This window comes from Spermophilus citellus (genome assembly GCF_964194105.1).
Source record: "Spermophilus citellus genome assembly, chromosome: 2".
Classification (NCBI taxonomy): domain Eukaryota; kingdom Metazoa; phylum Chordata; class Mammalia; order Rodentia; family Sciuridae; genus Spermophilus; species Spermophilus citellus.
Genome location: NC_138183.1, coordinates 34,923,532 through 34,930,525, shown reverse-complemented (window position 1 = coordinate 34,930,525; position 6,994 = coordinate 34,923,532). Strand labels below are relative to the sequence as shown.

The following is a 6,994-nucleotide window of genomic DNA, read 5'->3' as shown; positions in this document are numbered from 1 at the left end:
TGATTAATTTTGTATATTGAATGCTGGAGTTTTCTAATTTCCTATTCCCATTGGCACCCTTTCAATTCTCAGTGGCTATTTATATCTTTTCCATCTTAAGGTGGAGCCAGGATATGTAATGAGTACTGCAGAGTCTAAATTGGGAGCTGGTTGTTAAATCCACTGCAAAGGGCTATTAAATCCACTGCAAAGTTTGAAATAGATCAGAGAGGAGAAAAAGGAGAAAGAGATCTGAAATGGGCTGAAATAGAAAGAGGGGATGCAGAGATGTTTCAGAGACATTTAGGCTTCGCCTGGAACCACACGTGACAGTATGAAAGAGAACAGTATTCAAAGAAGACCCCTGTTCAAAGCCTTAGAACAGTTATCTTGTGGCCTTTGGGGAAAAGCCCCAAAACTACTAAGCATGGGATATCAGAGTTTTTATGACTGACTTCCAATCTATTCATTGCCTACTGAATCTTTTCATTGAATCAAAAGCTCCTTAAGCACATGCTATGAGCATCGAATTAAAGTTTTGTTAACAGCAAGTGATCAATATATAGTGAAAAATATTCACCTGCTGAAGAATATTTATATTGTTTCCAATTTTGCTTTCATATTTCTTGGGTAAATACTGGGAGTAGAACTGCTAGATTTGTGGTAGATTCGTTACATTGATACAATGGAATACTACTAAGCAATAAAGACAAACTATTGGTACATGCAACAATGTGGGCCAATCTCAAAGGTATTTTTGCTGAATGAAAGAAGCCAGATCCTCCACTAGCTGCCAACAAAAAACAGTAATACTCTATGATTATATTTGTATATAAAAAAGCAAACAAATCTATAGCAACCAAAAGCAGATGAACAATTAGGGAGCAGGGGACAGAGAGGGACAGGAGGTAAGGATTACAAGGGACAGGAAGAAACTTGGGAGAGATGGATATGCTCATTATTTTTATTTTGATGATGGTTTCACTGCTTTATACATGTCAAATTTATCAAACTACATTTTAAACATGTTCAGCTTACTGTATGCCAGTTATACCTCAAGATATAAAAGAAAATATGGGTTGATAGGCAGCAGGCTGTCCATAAAATGTACATAGAGCGATGCAGAAAAAGTTTTTAACGTTGGTTGAAGGAATGCAAAGCAGGTGCTTGATAAGTTACTATGATTAATATGCAAAAGCGACATGAGTAAATATCCAATGTTCAATAATTTCAGAATGAATGAACAAATCTGATGAATATTTACTTAATGTTTATTATGTGCCAGGCTCAGGGAATGGATTAGGAAACCAAGCAAAACTCCCCCTAATCAAATGAGCTTTAATTTTAGGATAGTAGAAAATTAAAACATAAATAAAATACATACAGTGTGCTAGATAGGTGGGAAGGAGAGGTAACAAGGCTGAGAAGTAGGATGGGGAGGTCAGGGAAGGAGGTTGACATTTTAAAGAGTGGCCAACCTCCTTGAAAAGTGATGCCTGAGGGAAAAGCTGGCATCTGAGCGGACAGGTCTAGAGAAATAAAAAGTAACTGTTCCAAGCGTTGACGAAAAGGATGGGCGAGAGCAGAGTAACTTCCAGGTAGGAGAAGCAGGTAGCAGAAGAGCCAAGACCTGGGGCACAGCCGCCACGCCTCCCAGCGGGATCCCGGGCCCTGCCGGCCGCGAGTACCTGCGCTGTCCCCGAGGAGGCGCGCCTGCGTCCGCCCCGCAGCCGTCTTCCGCCGCCGGACCATGCGTGGGCACGCGCAGAAACCGCTAGGCGGTGTCGGTTTCCCTTCCCACGCGCGGACGCCGGCGTGGGCCGACGGGACCGGGGCGCCCGCGCGTGCGCAGAGCCGAGCCGGGCTGCCCTGGGGGCGGGGCGGCGCGGCGTGGGGCGGGGCCGAACAGGGTGGGGCGGGGGCTTGAGGTGATTCCCGAGCCGCGGCTGCGGCTCCGGCCGTGCGGGAAACCGAAAGTGGGCGGCGGCCGCGGCTGGGCCCCGGCGGAGACGGCGGCAGGAGCCGAGCCCAGAAACGCGGAGACGGGCCGTGGGCCCCCGGGACGAGGTGAGCGTAGGTCCTGCCCGCTCTGGGCGCGACAGGTGCGGAGCGCCGGCGGTAGAGGTTTCGGGTGGGCGCGGCGCACCTGGGTCATCAGCGGGACTGAGGCCGGGCGGGGCTCCCGCAGGCCCGGGACCTCTTCCCTGCAGCCGCAGGGGTGCCCGGGTCAGACGCCCGGGCAGCGGGCTGCGCGCTGGGGGAGTTGGAGTTCCAGAGCGTTGTGTTTCAAATCTCGGATGGGACCCTTTACCCCGGCCGCTCGGGGCTGGCGGGGCGCTCACCCGGGAGCCGGACGACCCTCCTGCCGGCTCGGGAGCTCGGTGCAGTGGGAAAATGCGGCACTGGGGGCGTGGACGAGGGCGGGAGATGCTGACCAGGAAGTGCTTCCAGTACCGGCGCGATGGGCCGCAGCTGCTCGCTCCTAGCCTCTGATCCCGGAGCTGCTGGTTCTTTGAACCCATGAATTTTACACCGCGGCTCTAAGTTTCTTAAAGTTGCCGACATCCTCAAGCATCTCTATAACTCACGAGACGAGCCCGTGCGGGCCGCTCAAGAAATGCAGGACGCACACTATCCGTTCCTCTCAACCGTGAGCAACGGGTAGATACAAAGCACCAAGCTCCCGGAGAAAAGCATGGATCCGCGAATAAGTTGTCTCTTAACTTTCATCAACATTCCCCCAACAACTTGCTGGGTGGGAACTTGGAGCAGGCACATCTTTTCTTGCTCCCAACCATTTATGGGCTATAATATATTTCCATTAATTAAGAGTTACACTCCCAAATAATTTCAAAGAGCAGGGAAGGTATATAACTGTTAGCAAAAGCCCCGTTCCGAAAGGATTCTGATAACCGTCCAATAAAATGAAACCAAAACCCCACTGATCTAGTAGTAAATTTACCCGCCACCAACACCATCCCGGTTGTGCAGATGGAAATACTGCAGAAAAGTGTTGCGCCTAGAGATCTGCACCAACTTAGTTGCAGAAGTGAAACTAAGACCTAAATTCTGGGCTACCTTGCTTTATAGGCATAACTATGTTGCATACTACAAATATGTTGCATTTTATAAATTTGTGTGTACTTTGCAGACCTGGATTGGAATCTGGTTTCTCTGCCTACTAGTAATGTGACAATGAATAAATTACATACTTTCTCTGGTTTACTATGTATCAAGGGGAAATATTTTACTTACTGTGGAAGATTTCTAGATAACCACTATACATCCTTTAGCTCATATTAATAGTCAAGCAGTGTTAACGTTGTTTTTTGCACTAATTGTTCATATTTTACATAATTGGATTTCAGTTTTTAAGTGTAGGGACACAAGATCTTTTAAGTTTTCTGTATTATATAAATTGACACATGGTGGAGAGATTTGCAATTCCACTCAACTGACATTCATTGAGCATCAGTTACATGCAGTGTACTTATGCTGGTTGTAGGGAATTCTCCCAGGGCCAGATGGGTTAGAACTCACATCTTCTATGCCTTGATTCAGGATCCTTTGGTGGCCCACAGCCTCTTTTTTGCTACTTAAAAACAGTGAGGCAGCAGTTGGCAGTACCTTTGGATTTCAGTCCCTGTAGGCTGGAAGTGAAAAGTAATCCCTGCTAATGCCCTTTTAAGTGCATTTGTTGAACATGGATGAATGCACTATTGTATTTTGCATCAAGAGATTTAAATTCCTTGAAGTGTACTTCTCCTTTAAATTCACTGGGCAATGTAACCTATTTGGATACTTAATATTCAATGTAAAGAAAATATACTTAGAATCCAACTCTTTATATTTGATCCAGGGCTATTTGCAAGAACTGACATTTGATGTGGAAAAGTGCATTGGATCTGGACCCTGTCATGGGATAGAAAGTTTCTTGGTGTTTGGAGTGATATTTAATTTCATATTTATGTTAATTGTTTTTGTTTGTGCCAAACCTACTTTCTCTTCCACTACCACCTCTCTGCTTTTTAAAGCTTCATTCTTTTCATTATTTCCCCATACGCCAAATATTTTTAAAAGTTTACCTTTCAAATAAACTAAAAATAATTAACTTTACAATTTTTAGTTGAAGGCATGTACAAATGCCAGTTAGAGCTTCTGATCAACCCACCATACCTGGCGTGACTTCAAAGCAATTTTGGTATTTTTGGCTTGTGCTAAAATACAGGCTTTTGTCCTGAGTAAGCAAACCCTTGGTTTCCATTAGCTCTTTGGACCCATCTCAGTCTTGAAGGAAATCCAAAGAAATTGAGAATTTCACCTGTTACTCACCCTCTTTATCTTCCATGTGAAAAGAGAGACCTGAGGTAACTTGATTAAAGGGTAAGAGGTAATTAGTAGCAAAACTAAAGTTAAGATGCAAACTCTAAGTCACTCTATTATCAGCTGTTTTTCCTCTAGTATGTAGATTTATAGAAATCCCTTACTTATACATTCATGCTATGCACTGAAAAAAATGTACAAATAATTTGGAACTTGAAGTCACAAGAATAAAAAGGAAAACAGTTCCTTAAGAAAGCATACCACTCCTGGTGGATGTTAATTACTATCTTTCCTTTAAAAGGTGGTAGTAAGTAGACTGTAATTGAAAAAAGAAGATAGCATGTTTAACTGTTGCAAGATGAATAATAATTGGGTAAGGAACTTAGATAAAACCCTTCGTTCTCTATAAGATGAAGGGTTTGAGTTGGCCTAGATGATGTCTGAATCTTTTAGCACAGATGTTCTGGGACTTTAAGGTCCCAGCTAGTTGCTAAAATAATATCTTCAAGGAAAAAAACAGCCAGCACCAGAAGTATATTCCCTAAGGAGATATTCAGATACTTCAAAGTTGAGCAGCTGAAGGTAAGAGAGCAACTAAAGAAGGTAAGAGAAATTACGTGTGATTTCACTTTACCCTAATAATTCTTAAGATGTATTCTGGGATTTAGTGTTAGCCTAAGGAAGTTGAGCCAAATAGTACAGTTGGAAAAAGTTGAGAAAAAAAAGCATAGAAATTACTAGCTCCAGTAAAGGCCTTTGGGCACCATAGTTCTAGGACTGCCCAGGAAGGCTCAGTAGCAAGCATTTATCTAGGATACATCAAAGCCAGATCCTTTAAAATGAGATTTTCTTAACCATTTTCAGGTGTGTTAAAGAGAAAAACTGAGTTTACAAAATACAGTTTTCAGATGTATTAAGAATTATGGTAGGCCATTTAAATCTTGTTTCCCTAAAGGTTGTTACTTGCTTCTACTCCCTGCTCTACTTCCTGTACATTAAAAGCATCTTGGGGCAGTCACAATGAAAAGTAAAGAGAAAGGGTAGAGAATAAAAGGAATTGTCGGGTGTCATAATTGAATCTTTGTGATGATTGACAATTCTTTTGAATTTGGATGACACATCCTTCAATTAAAATATGGCAGGTCCCTTTTTCATGTTTTTAGGGCTAAACACTAAACATCCCTCCAGGTTGCTATTAGTGTTCTCTGTCAGCTTTTTACATTAGGAGCAATTGTCTGAAAAGAAGTCCTAGTTTGGGAAACAGAAGTTAGGGGTTCTTGTGATTCAGTTTCCTCACTTGTAAGCTGCAGAGTTTGGAGAAGACAGTGTTAAAAGTACCAACTAGTGTTTCATGCTTCCCCCAGCTCCCCATTTTTAAAAAATATTTATTTTTTAATTTTTATTTATTTATTTTATATTTATTTTATTTTTATTTATTTATTTTTATGTGGTGCTGAGGATCAAACCCAGGGCCTCGCACGTGCTAGGCAAGCGCTCTACCACTTAACCACAATCCCAACCCTGAGCTCCCCATTTTTGAGATTGGGTTCTCAACCTTCCTTTGTCAGGCATAGAATTGTAGTCTAGCAGGGAACTCTACGCCAAGACTCTGTGCCAAAGCAGTAAGGAACTTTTTGCTTGTTAGGTGAGAAATCTTAGAGATCCACTGGCTTTCTTAACAAACTTGGCAGTTCATAAGTGTGTTTATGGGGAAAAATAAGAAAATCTGGGAAAATTATGATATTTCAAATTTAATGGTGAACTAACAACTTCTTTAGTATACTAGTGCTTCTGTCATTGCACTCTCAGCTATTTATTGCATATATTTACAGATCATTTTCCATCCACACAGTTCTTCTAGGAAATCATTTTATTAGGTAACTACACTGTGCATAAAATACATATACCACTCCTGATGCTTTTATTCAGAAAGAAAGACAAAGGAGGAGGAAAAAGTGAGAGGGAATAAAGTGAAGGACAAGTGCAATCTGCTGTGGCCAGTTCTTTAAGGTCTTTGCTTGCTGACTTTAGTCAGTTGAAATCAAAAGTGATATGATTTAATAATTCCCCAGACCTACTTCCAGTTTACGCTGCTGAATAGATCAAGTAGCCCCTGTGTTGTCTAGGAAAATCCTTAGAAATTTCAGCCTGAGACTCTGGTCTAAAATAGAGATGGCCAATCTCAGTTCTCCCAACCTAGCCAAACATGGTTACCAGGGCTTACATGACACGCTCAGTAAAAAGTGAAAATAATTTGAATTCTCTTACACCCCAAATTATATTTATCACAACATTTTTAGATGATAGAAATAATAGGAAATGGAATTGAAGTATTAAAATGAAAACTTTAAAAACTTGAGGAGCCACTTTAAGCAAACTTTTTGAACATTTTTTGGGAGAGAGGGATGCCCAAGTTTATTTTGGGAACACTAATAATTGAAATTCCCATGGCAAGCTTCCTTTTGTGCTTTTAATGGATGATGTCCAAGATAATACACTTGATTTTTATAACTAGGGGGTGGTATTTCTTTATACCTCAAGAGTATAATTGTTGTCTTCAGCAAATCTCAAAAAATGCCATGACGACCAAGGATTTAACAAAACTCAAGAGCATTTAAAAAATATTTTTAAGCTTAACTTTCTTTTTATTCAGTGCCTAAAGTTATATACTAATGTAAGAATTGTAAACGGG

General features: G+C 41.7%; 1 protein-coding gene across 1 annotated transcript in view; it reads left to right on the top strand.

Moving 5' to 3' along the window:
- Positions 1–1,894: 1,894 nt before the first annotated feature.
- The window catches only part of TDRD7 (tudor domain containing 7), a 67,435-nt gene continuing 62,335 nt past the window's right edge, over positions 1,895–6,994 (top strand). The window contains exon 1 of the mRNA XM_081280034.1: positions 1,895–2,046. The gene's annotated coding sequence lies outside the window, so the exon portion shown is untranslated. The remainder of the gene's footprint in view (positions 2,047–6,994) is intronic.